Raw genomic sequence first — 15232 nt, 5'->3', positions numbered from 1 at the left:
GCTTGGTGTGGCTTGAAGGGTAGCGGAGTTGAGTGTTGGTTTCATTTATTTATTATTTAAGGAAAAAAATGGATCGAATTATTCTTAATATAATTTTTTGGAAAAGGTCTATATATACAACACACCTCTAAGTAGCGATTGAACATGAATTTATGAATTTCTGCATAACACAAATAGTATTATTTTCAACACCTTTTGCTATGTCAACTGAATTTAGCTTTCATAAATATTCCTTTTGTAGCCAGACAGCCGAAATTTGTGACCATTTGCCCTCTCATTGTGTGCCATAACAGCCCGCGTGATGAATTTGGGAAAGTTTTTCACTATATCATGAATATATAAATAAGTATAGACGTGTAAGTCACGTGTGACTGTGTATATGCATTCCTCTGTGCCTCGATACTGACGTGTAGATGGTGTGGATATTATTTTCTGTCTGCAACTGACGCTTCCTCTGTAGCTTCCTCTGCAGAATTGGTCTGATGGAGCAAAGGCACTCGGCGCAGCTCGGTGCGACAAGGCAACAATGCGACCGGTGTTCATACAGCACAAATTGTCCTGAACATTTGACACAGCACCAGAGAACTCGCATGGGAGAGAAACCCTTCAAGTGCAGTGTATGTGGGAAGGCGTTTGCACATTCATCTGAACTTGTAAAACACCAGAGAACACACACGGGAGAGAAACCCTTCAAGTGCAGTGTATGTGGGAAGGCGTTTGCACTTTCATCTACTCTTGCAACACATCAGAGAACACACACGGGAGAGAAACCCTTCAAGTGCAGTGTGTGTGGGAAGGCGTTTGCACAGTCATCTACTCTTGTAAAACACCAGAGTACACACACGGGAGAAAAACCCTTCAAGTGCAGTGTGTGTGGAAAGGCATTTACAAAGTCATCTACTCTTGTAGCACACAAGAGAACACACACGGGAGAAAAACCCTTCAAGTGCAGTGTGTGTGGGAAAGCGTTTTCAGATTCATCTGATCTTGTAAAACACCAGAGAACACACACGGGAGAGAAACCCTACAAGTGCAGTGTGTGTGGGAAGGCGTTTGCAAAGTCATCTACTCTTGTAACACACCAGAGAACACACACGGGAGAAACCCCCTTCAAATGCAGTGTGTGTGGGAAGGCGTTTGCACAGTCATCTACTCTTGCAACACACAAGAGAACACACCCGGGAGGAAACCACTTCAAATGCAGTGTGTGTGGGAAAGCGTTTGCACAGTCATCAGCTCTTGTAGCACACCAGAGAACACACTCGGGAGAGAACCCCTTCAAGTGCTGTGTGTGTGGGAAGGCGTTTGCACATACATATACTCTTGTAACACACCAGAAAACACACACGGGAGAGAAACCCTGCAAGTGCAGTGTGTGTGGGAAGGCGTTTTCAGATTCATCTAATCTTGTAGCACACAAGAGAACACACACGGGAGAGAAACCCTTCAAGTGCAGTCTGTGTGGGAAGGCGTTTGCACAGTCATCATATCTTAAAAAACACCAGAGAACACACAAGCATCAGAATATCCACAAGGAGCGGAGTCTGATATCAGCTTGTGAAAGTCAAATTGCTGCAATGAGCCCATCCCTCATCAAACAAGAACCGGAAGAAAATCCCAGCATGGACGCTTTTAAAGGTGTCAAGGTGAAATATGAGGAGGTGAAGGTGAAATGTGAAAAAGTGATGGTGATGAGCCAAGAAGTGAAGGTAAAATGTGAAGATGAAGATTCAACTCCAAAATCGGACCTTCACATTGATGGAGGCAACGTGAAGCAGGAGGAGAATTCTGACTGAGGCAGAGCGAGGCAACTCCCAGCAGTTTGTGGAAGTGGAGGTGTGGGTGGACTTCCTCCGAGACAATACAAAGTCAAATTGAGACCCGGTAGATGTGTAAGCCAGAGACGATGTCGCTCCAATAGATGCACCTTTGTCACAGGCCTTGAATGACAAGAATGTGAAGTTGAACACTCAATTCCTAGGTTCAACCTGCAGGGTAAGAGCGGCCAGTCTTTGTGGACCTGTGGGTTGCGTTGTTCTCTAACCAGGAGCTAGAGCCAATAAGCTCCCAAGCATTCACTATGTTATCATGATTGCATTTATATTGTGCTTGCTTAATCGCCTCGACAACTCGGAGTTTTGTATCGTATCTCGTCTCAAACACTCGAAGAGCATCCCCAAGTGGCAGCTGCCCCTGTGTGGCACAAGGTGGTGGCCCTGCACCGGCCTGCATGTGGACAAGAGTCTGTCAGTAGGGGGCGATGGTTGATGTGGCATCTCAGTTGTGGAGTTTGTAGGTAATGTTTGGAATTTGCTCAATTTTGACCCAGACACCAGCATGCAATGGCCTACTCGTTTTGAATGGCGCAATAGTATGTTGTATATACACTGTTAAGCAAACGGTATTTTTTATAATAGGTTCTTGTGAATGCGATGTAACCTGATGCAGTATATTTCAGTGCAGTCATTCAATTTTGTTAATATGCCTGTCACTAATTTTGAATGAATACTTGTCTGATTGTGTGCGTACATGTACCATTTTGTCTATAAGAGTCAAACATTGAATAAGTAATGTTAGGACAAAGTGTGTGTTTTGGAAGTAACCTGTACAGATTACTCAGGTGAGACTCCTTGTTCTTGTGATACAGGTCAAAGGGTATTTTTGTGTTTTCAGGAAGCATCTCCCTCTGGAGCAACTCATTGTCTTTGAAATAGGGAGCACACTTGGATCATTCATCAGTTACAAGGCAAACCACTTAAAAGTTACACGTAGAGGAGGTACATTCTCTACAACACGAATTATAATTTTGCATTACGTGTTGACGTAGATTTTGTCTAACTCGGACTAGAAATGCTCCTTGCTGATTAACGTCTGGATGTCCGTAACTATCGGTTGAAACAAGCCCGGCTGCTGTTGAGACGCTGTGCACCAATAAGGGTGCACAGGTGGCTTGCACTGAATCAATGACGCGCTCCCAGAAGTCTGTGCTAGTTATAGTTTGTGTAAAACATTCCTTTGTTTCGTGGAGAGATCGATAAATGAAAGATGTCGTGTTTGCTGATCTGCTTCATAGCAAGGAGGTAATTTTAAGAGCACATTTGAAATGCATTTTTGGTACAGATTTGTATTCGGTTACAAGGCAGAGCACATCTAGTAGATACATTCTCCACAACAACACTCATTAGAATTTTGCATGACGTCTTATATGTTGGCGAACTAGGACAAGAAATGGTCCTTGCTGATTAACGTCTAGATGTTCACAACCATGGGGTGAAGCAAGCCTGACCACCTGCAGCCCCCTCAACCATTTACGGCCTTGGGCCAGGAAAGTCACGAAAAAATTGCACACGAACGACGCATTCACGCAAGCACCCGATGCTCCGTTTTGAAGTTTGAAAATGCAACTTTGAATTGTATTATGTTTTAAATTGTGTTTCTTCAATAAAAGCTGATATCATTTTACATCTGGAAGACTTAATTGAAAACGACATTTCGTGTGAATTTTCTCTAGCTAAGTAGATGGCCTTACTTGGGTTCGGTTCGATGCGGACGAGATGAGGCGACACAGAGCTGGCCGTGCCAGAAGACCGCTGTCTGCAGATCGATTCCAACGCGATCGAACGTCTGTCTCTGCGTCTCCGTCGTTCATGCAGGGGGTGCGTAGGTTTACAGCGCCCCCTGCATGAAAATGATGGAAAGTGCAGCGTTCATCACAGAGAGATGAGGTGCGCTTAAATAAGAGTACTAGCAGGAAGTACCCGGCGTTGCCCGGCCGAAAAAAACACACACATGGACTTAGACACACAAACATCGACCCACACACAAACACATCTACTTACACACAGACATTCGCTTCAGATACACACACATGGAGTTACACACGCAAATCGACATACACACATACAGCGACTCGCACACACAGACTCTCACACACACATGGACCTAAGCACACATGGCTTTACACACATCGACTAAGAGACACACACATGGACTTACACATAACAAGGACCCACGCACACACATTGACTTACACACACACATGGACTCACACACATACATATGTTGAGGTGCAAATGACGACACGGAGGCAGGTCTTCAGTTAAGGGCTTGCGCCAGTTATTAAGAGTTTCGGATAACTTCCCCAGGGGTAGGGGTCCTTCACACGAACCTTCACTCTGTCTGTTCCTGGCTCAGCGAGCTCCAGGGCTCTCTCCCTCGAGTCGGATCGGGGGTTCAGCCAACACCGACCAGGGAGAGCAGCACCTTCTATCACTACGGCCGGCTTGTCTCCAGACTCCCTGAGCTCTACCCCTGGCTGGCTCTTCAACCATTCTCTATCCCAGGCTTCCACAGTGACCCTACTTTCGTGACGGGGTCCCCCTTAAGTACCTCGAGGAGACATGACGTCATCGCTTCGCCCAGCAAGCATAACGTCACATCCCATGATGTCATTGCACTGGACAGCGAGCATGACGTCACATCCCCATATTACTCCTCTACACATAGACTCACACTTGGCCAAAAACGGCATAGGTTAGTATGCCGATTTGCTTCTTAAATCCTTTATATTAAGTTCACTTGCTTGCTTGCGCGCTTACGACCGTGCAAATCTTTCGGTCGTTTTTTAACCCACTTCCCGTGATCCAATTGAGCTGAAATTTTGAACACAGACTCGTTGTGCGTGACAATTAATGGTCTTGAAATTTTTTTTCAAAAATTTTACACTTTTTAGGACAAAAATATTATATTTAATTACCAATTGCTTAATACTGCCATGCCATCTCAAGCCAGAGGACGAGAGGACTCTAGCCGCCACGTATATAAAGGATTTATAGTGAAAAACTTTGTTTTTACGGGTTATACTTGTTTACATGAAATGTTCATGGAGAAATATCCTACTTTTAATGCAATATATAGCATACTAATGCTAAACAAAAGGGAGGAATTCACTCTTTCTTGGAAAATGTAGCTATAAAAATTTGGATGATTTTGGCATAAAACTGCATAGGTGCCCTAATCCTAACGACCCCAACCCTAACCCTCAGCCATAACCCTAATCCCTTAACCTAAACCCTAGCCCCTAACCCTAAACTTAACCCCTAACTCTAACCTAAACCGCTAACCATAACTCTAACCCGCACCCTAACCCAAACCCTAACCCGAACCCCTAATCCTAACCCCTAACCCTAAACCTAACCCTAATCCCAAACCCTAATTGATATGCCTTTAAACGCGTCTCAGCGAGATGAGTTGAATTGTATATGGCGCGACTCTGTCGAGTAGAGTCGAAGGGCACACACCACTTGCTTGTTGTGTGACTTATGGAACCGGGGCGGCATTTTGCATTGAAGTCAATGATGGCTGTGATTGTTGCCGATTTGAAGCGCACTGTTTGGGAATGCAGTGCGTTTCACTATTTCAGCACCGAAGTTCACCAAATATTCAACGGTGTAAACATATGGTACAGTTATAGATGTCAATGCAGCAGTTTGTTACTTCAAAATCCGTGAAGAAATAAAGAATTGCAGTGCAAATCGGCCAGAGAGTTTAGTTTTTCTTTTTCCCGGCGCTTGACGTGTTACGTGTGCCCTCTAGTGGACACGTGCAGTACCACAAGCATTCAATTCGTGGTTTCGTCCGCGATGTGGTGGACATGTGCAGTGTAGGCCAACACAGTTCGCCAGCAGTTGCCGCTGTCAGACGTCACCCCGCGCATTCCCCGCAGTTGTGAGTCGCTGCTGCTGCGTCCTGGCGTGAGTCCCAAGCGGGTTGGCGGCGATGAAGCCGTGAAGACACCGCACAGTGACACTGCTGCTGTCACCGCGCCAGGCACTGCAGTTGTACCACTTGACCACACGGTGGCGCTAGAGCACTATGTTGCTCTTTGGTTATTTCAGTAAAGCCACGGAGAAAATAAAATAAAATAATAAAATACGACGTTTCGGTTGCAACACAAGCAACCGTCATCAGGTAAGAATTAATGATAAAACACAGACACGAAAACAACATAGGCAGACACACGTGTCTTTGTGTGTGTTTCTCTGCATGTTGTCTGCCTATGTTGATTCAGTGTTTGTGTTTATCATTCACTAGCGGTGAGTATGTGGGGGTCGCTAGCCCCCGAGATCCCTCCCTCGATAATGCTAACGGCCGGGCTAGCATCATCAATCGCCCCCCCGCTGCTAGGTTCCTCACCCGTGGTGTGGGAGCCGTCGCCCGAGGATTCCCCTCCACCGCGGGTCCGCGTAGCCGGCATGGTTAATTTACGTACGCGCACACCCACACACAGCTCTGCGCGGCACTCACTCAACACTGACCACTCACGTTAGGATCGCGCACCTGTATCACACGGCGTGAGCACACGCGACACCCACTCTCGCACCGCTCTGCGCAGCGCTCCCCCGAGGCGAGCCGCAGCACTACAGAATCACTGCGTACACACGCGCACCCACACGCTCACACTGCACGACAAGATCACGCGAGACCACGCTTCGCTATTAATGATTTATTACCTGGTAACTAATATTGAATCAGTGAGTCGACGAGGCTGGTCTATTCCACTAAACCGGTACCTATTCCCTATTTATCGGCTATTATCCTACTTCACCTCCCCACTCACTGTTTGGCGCCCGCGGAGGTACCTCGATACGTCGCACGGACGTCCGGGTCGCTGGCTGGAGTTGCTGCTGGTCCGCTGGCCTGGAGAGAGAAGAGCGCCCCTTCCCCCTTGGGCCCCCCTATTTATTCTCCCTACCTCAAAGGGATGCTGCGCTGAACAATGGGCTCGTGCACCTCGAGCCCGCGCACGGCGGTTCCGGGCGCTTTTGATCTGCTAAACAGTGAGCGCGTAAATCCTAATTAATCCCTTTCTCACGCAGGCCCCCATCATCGAGGTTCATGCGGCGGCGTCCATTACAAAGGTGCACCATGGGAATTTGTGCACGGCTGCCCGCGTGACCTCGCTCTCCAGGTTATTTCTACTAATAGCCTTATCCTTTAACTCCCCTAATAATGGTGCCTGCGTGTTTTCTAATGATGCTCCTCCATCACAATACTTATTCCCTCTGCCTGCCCCGTCGATACTCGCGTGTGTGGGGGGAAATGCGCCTCAACCGCGGTGGCCGAATGCCCGGGGGAGGTCATCCAATTCCCTGATCGCTGGAAACCGTGAGAGTTATTCCCGATAAGGGTTTCTCGGATAAAAACCGGTCGATCAGGTGACCTTCCCTTCCAGCTCTATGGGGGGGGGGGAATGCATGCGGGTGTGTGCTTATGTGGGGGGGGGGGGTGATGGGGGGCAGTGCGGTGGGGGAAGCCGGGCGGCTCCCTGGCTCGGCAGAGCGGCCCCGTCGCTGTGGCACCACATAGCCCCCCGGGGTGCCAGTCCCCGTCCCGGGTTGACTGGAGCACCTCGCCTGGGTTGCCCCCACGAGGTATCGCCGCGGGGTCCGCGGGATTCGCCCGGCCCTTGTGGCTGGCCTCGGGGGTGGCGGCTCCGTCTCCTGGGGCTCCGGCGGTGGTCTCCTCCTCCATTCCAACGGCTCCCCTCGGTCTCTGGCACCTGCGGGCTGGGGAACAAACTCAGAGGCGGTGGGGTTTAAGGGTCGCCGTCCTCGTCTCCCCCGGCCCCGCCCGGGGCCCCTCGGAGCTCGGGGCTCCCAGGGGCCCATATACTGCGCGAGGCCCCCGGGCACGGGGGGTGGGGGGACCCCGGGGTTTCGGGGTACTTGGACGGCGGGGCTCCCCTCCTCGGGAGCTGCTCGCCACGGCTTCAGTCGGCGGATGTTGACCACCATCTCCCGGCCCCTCTCTCCTCCCTGAATCAGCACCGTCCATGGTGAGATCTGCCGTCTCACAATCCAGGGTCCTCGCCAGTAGGTGGTCAGCTTCCCCACCTGTCCGGCACCGACGCGGGGAGTGTACAGCCACACCTCGGAGCCCGCAGTGTAGAAGGGGGGCTCCATACGGGGTCGGGCGCCCTGCTCTTGCCGCTGGTGCGCGGCCTCTCCGTGCGGGTAGGCTCGGCCCCTGGCCCCTCGCAGGGTCTCCAGCAAGTGCTCCACGGGGTGGCTCCCTTCCTCCCGTTGCGGCGGAGGGACACCGAACAGCAGATCTGCGGGCAGGCGAGACTCGCGACCAAACATCATTAGGAACGGGGTCTGTCCTGTAGATGTGTGAACGGCGGTGGTGTAGGCGAACAGGGCATAGGGGAGGTGTTCGTCCCAGTCCTGTTGATTCGCGGCCGCCATGCGTTTAAGCTTCCGGCAAGAGTCTGGTTCATCCTCTCTACCATCCCGTTCGCCTGGGGGTGATACGCCGTGGTTCGGTCCTTCTGGATCCCGAACTCTCGGCACAGCGCCTGGAATAGTTCGGCCTCGAATTCACTACCCTGGTCGGTAATGACTCGTTCGGGGATCCCGCACTTAAGTACGTAGTTTTCCACGAAGGCCCGGGCCACTACGAGGGCTGTTTTATCCGGGATAGCCACCGCCACGGGGTAGCGGGTGAAGTACTCCACCGCTACGAGAATATATCGGTTGCCCCGGTGGGATCGTGGAAAGGGCCCCTGCAGGTCGATTCCGACCAACTGATTCGTCCGACTGACTCGGAACGGCCTCAGGGGTACCTGGTACCTCGCCGGCTTTTGCCCACACTGCTGACAGGCTCGGCAGCCCTGCACCCAGGCGGCCACATCTTGCGCCAATTTAGGCCAGAGATACTGGCGACGCAGAGTCTCCCGGGTGCGCCGTTCCCCATCATGGCCCCCGAGCGGGTGGTCGTGTACCAGTCGTAGTAGTTGGGGTCGCACATGGGCGGGAACGCAGATGCACCCCGGCTGCCCAGCGTTGGCCAGTTCCCTCACCACCCCGTTTTCTACACACAACCGGGCATACAAACCGCTCCAGGGCCCTGGTAGTGCATCCTTCTTCTCTCGCAGTGCCGCCTCCACCGCCGCCAGATCCGGATCCCGCTGCTGGGGTTGTCGCAGCTGCTCGTCGTCCAAGCCCGGGAAGGCGCAGCCGACATCCTCTTGGATCCGCCCGGTTGGGGTGGGATGATCCGTCTGTTCCCGGGCTCCTTCTGCAGGGGTTCCTGCGGCGCACACCGCACTCTCTCTCGGGGGGGGGAGTTTAGTTTCCGCGCGCTCCTTGGGTTCTGCTGCCTGGCGGCAGCGTCCCCCCGTGAAACACGGGCAGGCGTCTCCCTCCCTCGTCTCAGCGCGCACCGCGGGCCGTCTTGACAAGGCGTCCGCGTTCGCGTGTGTCCGCCCCGCTCGGTACTCGATCTGCAGGTTGTACTCCTGCAGCTGCGCCAGCCATCGAGCCATCTGCCCCCGCGGTTCCTTGAATGTAAGGAGGAACTGCAGTGCATAATGATCGGTGCGCACACGACATCTCCTGCCGTACAAGTACGGTCGGAACTGTTTACACGCGAAAATCACGGCATACAGTTCCTGACGGGTTACGCAATAGTTCAGCTCGGCCCCGCTCAGGGTCCGACTGGCGTACGCGATGACCCGCTCCGTCCCACCCTGCACTTGCGACAGCACCGCGCCCAGCCCACTGCTGCAGGCGTCAGTGTCCAAAATAAAATCGGTGGTGAAATCTGGGAAAGCCAAGGTGGGGGTGTGGGTGAGGTGGTCTTTGAGTGTGGTGAAAGCCGTCTGACAGGCCTCCGACCACTGATAGGGGTTCTTAGGGGAGGTGAGTTGGGTGAGGGGGCGTGCAATCTCACTGAATCCCTTTACAAATCGACGGTAATAAGTGGCGAGTCCCAAGAATGACCTGATCTCCGTCAGGTTCCTCGGCCGCGGCCAATCCACTACGGCACGCGCCTTCTCGGGATCGGTGCTCACCCCTGCCTCGCTGACTCGGTGTCCGAGGTACCCCACCTCGCGCTGCGCAATGTAACACTTACGCGGCTTGAGCTTGAGATGGGCTGCTCGCAGTCGCTGGAATACTTCCTGCAGCCTGGACCAGTGTTCGGACAGCGACCTACTGAACACTATTACGTCGTCCAGGTAAATCAGGCACTGTTCCCACTGTAAGCCCCGCATCACCAACTCCATCAACCGCTGGAACGTCGCGGGCACGTTAGTGAGTCCGAACGGCAACACTCGAAACTCAAACAGGCCCATCGGGGTGGTGAATGCTGTTTTTGGCCGATCCTCTTCCGTCATCTCCACCTGCCAGTAACCGGACGCCAGATCGAGGGTGGAAAAATACCGCGCTCCTGCGAGACTGTCGAAGGTGTCGTCGATGCGGGGTATGGGGAAGGCATCGCCGAGTGTGACTGCATTTAGTTTACGGTAATCGACGCAGAACCGGGTTGACCCATCCTTTTTCGTTACTAGTGAAGTATTGGAAATGACGGCAGGAAACTCCTTGACGGGTAACACACTTCTTTTATTAAATCTTCACTTATCTCGATACAACGTGTAGTCTCTATTCTTCTGCGTACGGTCACCAGACACCGGTACAACTCGTAACCTCTTCTCTTCTTATAACACACCGTACTGAACTCGTGTAGACTCCAAGCCTCTAGCTACACACGCCTCACTCGTCTCGTGTAGACTCGCCTCGTGTAGACCCTATGCCTCTGGCTACACACACATCACTCGTCTCGTGTAGACTCTTCTCGTGTAGACCCTATGCCTCTGGCTACACACACATCACTCGTCTCGTGTAGACTCTTCTCGTGTAGACTCTATGCCTCTGGCTACACACACATCACTCGTCTCGTGTAGACCCTACGCCTCTGGCTACACCCATATCACTCGTCTCGTGTAGACTCTAGGCCCCGGCTACACACTCGGCATGCTGACACTGCATGCTCACACTACCCCCGCCTCTGGGTTACACAGAGTCCCGGTCCTCGCAGGACAGCGGGACTAGGTACCGCAGGGCCCTGGCTCTTCTTCCCGTCTTCAGTCTTCGCTGGTTACACTTCCCCCGTGCGCCTCTGTGCATCCCCTTATATAGTCGTTCCTCCCGGGAGACGGAGCGGATGCGGACCTCGATGCGAGCATCGCTTGTTAGTGAACCAATCACAACGCGTTATCTGTACGATCCTTTTTCCCCAACGCGTGTTTCCACTCACCAACCAATCACGCCGTGCTGCCACTCGATCACTCCCACACCAGCACGTCACCGGCACCCAGCCAATCAACACCACACAACCCACGATCCCGCGCTGACCCCTGATCCCTCACCGTCAGCGCGCGTCACCACCCACACATCCAATCACAACGCGCTGGCACCTGATCGCTACCCCAGCGCGTATCACCACTACACTAGTACCACTGGGGCTGACCAGGGGCTCGCCGAGGGCTGAATTATGTTATCGCGTAGCATATCCGTGACTGCCTCTTTGATCTGGGTCCGTTCAGGCGCGCCCACTCGGTATGCGGGGAGTTTGATGGGTCGGGCTGCACCTGTGTCAATTTGGTGCTTGACCAGGTCGGTCCGGCCCACGTCCGAATCGTGCTCACTGAACACGTCGGCGTACTCCCGCAATAACCCGCGCAGCTGATCGGCCTCCCCCTTAGGTAAGGCTGCCCAAGGCACATGTAACGCATCCTGCAGTGGAACAATCTCGGCTCGGGGGGTCGGGCCGACCCGCCAGGCCAGATCCTGGCTGTCCTCGGAGCGGCCAGGGTCCTCCGCCCAGAGTGCGAACACCGAGTCGTTCGAGTGGCGAGCGTGCAGGGGGTGTACGGTGGCTACCGGGGTGCGTCGTCGTATCATTGCCGGGGTACTGTGTGGGTTAAGCACACGTATAAACAGCCGGCCCCCATTTGCGTTTACCAGTGTGGCTGACCCTACCACCCCGTATCGCGATGCCAACTCCGGGTGAGGAGTCAGCATTACCTCGCCCGATGGTCGGTGGGTTGGGTCGGTGGAGAGGGTTGCCACTGGCACCAGCATCTCGGCGAGAGGTCCGATGGTGACGGCCGACACCAGCGTAGCGGCCACGGGTGTGAAGCGTGGGCGATTCGGCTCCTGTCCTAGGAACGGAATCCGCTCCCCGCTGCCCTCCACCGTAGCGCATCGTTGCCGGGGCTGTACGTTAAGTCCCAACTTTTCCAGGAGGTCCGTTCCTGCAATGCACTCGTGGCACAACACACTCGACACGTAGAATTCCTGTGTGCACACCTGGTTTCCTAGACGGACCTCGAGGGAGACCTTCCCCAGCAACCCCATCCCGGCTCCGCTTGCCGTGTGCAGCGCGCGATCCGGGGCCTGCAGACAGCCCACGTCCACCCCGAGCATGCTGCAGTGCGCGGCGCTCATGAGAGAGGCCACGGCGCCCGTGTCCAGTAGGATCCGGGTGCGCTGCCCATTCACCTGGCCTTCCACCAGCGACGTGGCTCCCGTTATCCCTGCCACCAGCTCCCGCAGCCAATCGCCCGAGGTCCCCGCGCCCTTGGGTGTTGTCGTTGTAACCTGTTTATGGATCACTCGCTCGCCATTATTCTCATTATCGTCTATTTGTATCGGGACCGCGTCGATTGCACCCCTAGTTGGTCTGCTCACTAGGAGGGACAGTCTCTCACTAGATGCCCTCGGCGATCGCACATATAACATGCCCGGGGAGGGGGGGCGGCTCCGTAGTGGGCCCCCTGCCCACTCCCTCCCCCCCCATTACGCCGCTGTCCACCCTCCGCCTCTAGTCGGGCTACCCTCCCAGATAACCCTCCCACCGTGGCGCGTAGGTCCCCCATTTCGGATCGGATGGTCTCAACGGAGGATTGCAGTTTGGCCATATTTTTATTCGTTTCCTCACCTACTTGGTTTACCTTGTTGTCTATCTGGGTTACCTGGCCGGAGACATCCTTTATACCCGTTTGTATACCGGCAACCCATCCCGGGGTTGTCTCGCGGGACACTGGAGGTTCTCTTTCCCGGCCCCTTACCGTCCTCGCGAGCTCCTGTTCCTCCTCCTCGTCTTCCGAGAGCAGGCTCGCAATGGCGCGCTCTCGTCCCAGCCCCCGGAGCTGCGCGCGTTCGCTGTGAATTCTTTCACACTTACGTGCGCGCTCGACAAGGGTGTTAAAGGGAAGACGTGGGCAGCTCATGTCTGGCTGCCACCACGCCGTGCGAGACAGGTACCGCTGGATTTTCTCGGCGGCCAGTTCCTCAATAACATCAGTTGCGTACCCCGGGCGTGCGATCTTTGTTAACTCGCGCACATCCTCGGCGTAATCACGTAGATCTTCGCCAGGTTGGCGACGGCGTGCCTCTAAGGCCGATTTTGCTTCCTCCTCGTCACGCGTGCCAAAACGCTGATCGAGTCGGCGCATCAGCTCCTCTAGCTGTGTCTGTGCGCTCGCGGGTAACGCTTCTACAAAATCGGCTGCCCGCCCATCAAGATTCATATTAAGTTGACGTACTGCCTGCGCGTCCGTCCATCCATTAATTTCCTTGGCCCCTAAGAGATTGCGGGCGAATGCCTTCCACGAAGGGGCCCCCCGGCCGGTAAATATTAGTCTTATTTTAGCGTGAGGTAACGCGGGGGTCCGTACCGCTTCTGACACCAATTTGTGGGGGTCGCTAGCCCCCGAGATCCCTCCCTCGATAATGCTAACGGCCGGGCTAGCATCATCAATCGCCCCCCCCGCTGCTAGGTTCCTCACCCGTGGTGTGGGAGCCGTCGCCCGAGGATTCCCCTCCACCGCGGGTCCGCGTAGCTGGCATGGTTAATTTACGTACGCGCACACCCACACACAGCTCTGCGCGGCACTCACTCAACACTGACCACTCACGTTAGGATCGCGCACCTGTATCACACGGCGTGAGCACACGCGACACCCACTCTCGCACCGCTCTGCGCAGCGCTCCCCCGAGGCGAGCCGCAGCACTACAGAATCACTGCGTACACACGCGCACCCACACGCTCACACTGCACGACAAGATCACGCGAGACCACGCTTCGCTATTAATGATTTATTACCTGGTAACTAATATTGAATCAGTGAGTCGACGAGGCTGGCCTATTCCACTAAACCGGTACCTATTCCCTATTTATCGGCTATTATCCTACTTCACCTCCCCACTCACTGTTTGGCGCCCGCGGAGGTACCTCGATACGTCGCACGGACGTCCGGGTCGCTGGCTGGAGTTGCTGCTGGTCCGCTGGCCTGGAGAGAGAAGAGCGCCCCTTCCCCCTTGCGCCCCCCTATTTATTCTCCCTACCTCAAAGGGATGCTGCGCTGAACAATGGGCTCGTGCACCTCGAGCCCGCGCACGGCGGTTCCGGGCACTTTTGATCTGCTAAACAGTGAGCGCGTAAATCCTAATTAATCCCTTTCTCACGCAGGCCCCCATCATCGAGGTTCATGCGGCGGCGTCCATTACAAAGGTGCGCCGTGGGAATTTGTGCACGGCTGCCCGCGTGACCCCGCTCTCCAGGTTATTTCTACTAATAGCCTTATCCTTTAACTCCCCTAATAATGGTGCCTGCGTGTTTTCTAATGATGCTCCTCCATCACAATACTTATTCCCTCTGCCTGCCCCGTCGATACTCGCGTGTGTGGGGGGAAATGCGCCTCAACCGCGGTGGCCGAATGCCCCACGCCGCGACCACACCATATTAAGGCCGGCCGCAGCGCCGCGGTGCCACGTAGCACGGGGGAGGTCATCCAATTCCCTGATCGCTGGAAACCGTGAGAGTTATTCCCGATAAGGGTTTCTCGGATAAAAACCGGTCGATCAGGTGACCTTCCCTTCCAGCTCTATGGGGGGGGAATGCGTGCGGGTGTGTGCTTATGTTGGGGGGGGGGTGATGGGGGGCAGTGCGGTGGGGGAAGCCGGGCGGCTCCCTGGCTCGGCAGAGCGGCCCCGTCGCTGTGGCACCACAAGTACCCGGCGTTGCCCGGGCGAAAAAGGCACACACACACACATGTAGTTACACACACAAATCGACTGACACACACACGTAGAGTTACACACACATATCGACTCACACATACATACATAGACTGAACAACAACCACCGCCATTCGCCAGTAAGTGGCGGTGACATCACCACAACGCTTGTACCAGGCTATGTGCACCTTGAGGCCACGTAAAGTGTCGAACGCCCGCTGGCAGGAAGTCACGGGGCAGACCCAGATGGCACAGGTCGACTGACTGAGACGACTGGCTGATGCACCACCTGTGCCCCCTACTGTGGCAACTTGCTGTGCTTTAGGCACCCGGCGCTCCGCTCATTGTTGTGAGCGTCGCTCCTC

The sequence above is a fragment of the Lampetra planeri genome, chromosome 22 (genome assembly GCF_965212315.1).
Source record: "Lampetra planeri chromosome 22, kcLamPlan1.2.h2, whole genome shotgun sequence".
Lineage (NCBI taxonomy): Eukaryota > Metazoa > Chordata > Hyperoartia > Petromyzontiformes > Petromyzontidae > Lampetra > Lampetra planeri.
Note: the sequence above shows the minus strand (reverse complement) of the source record.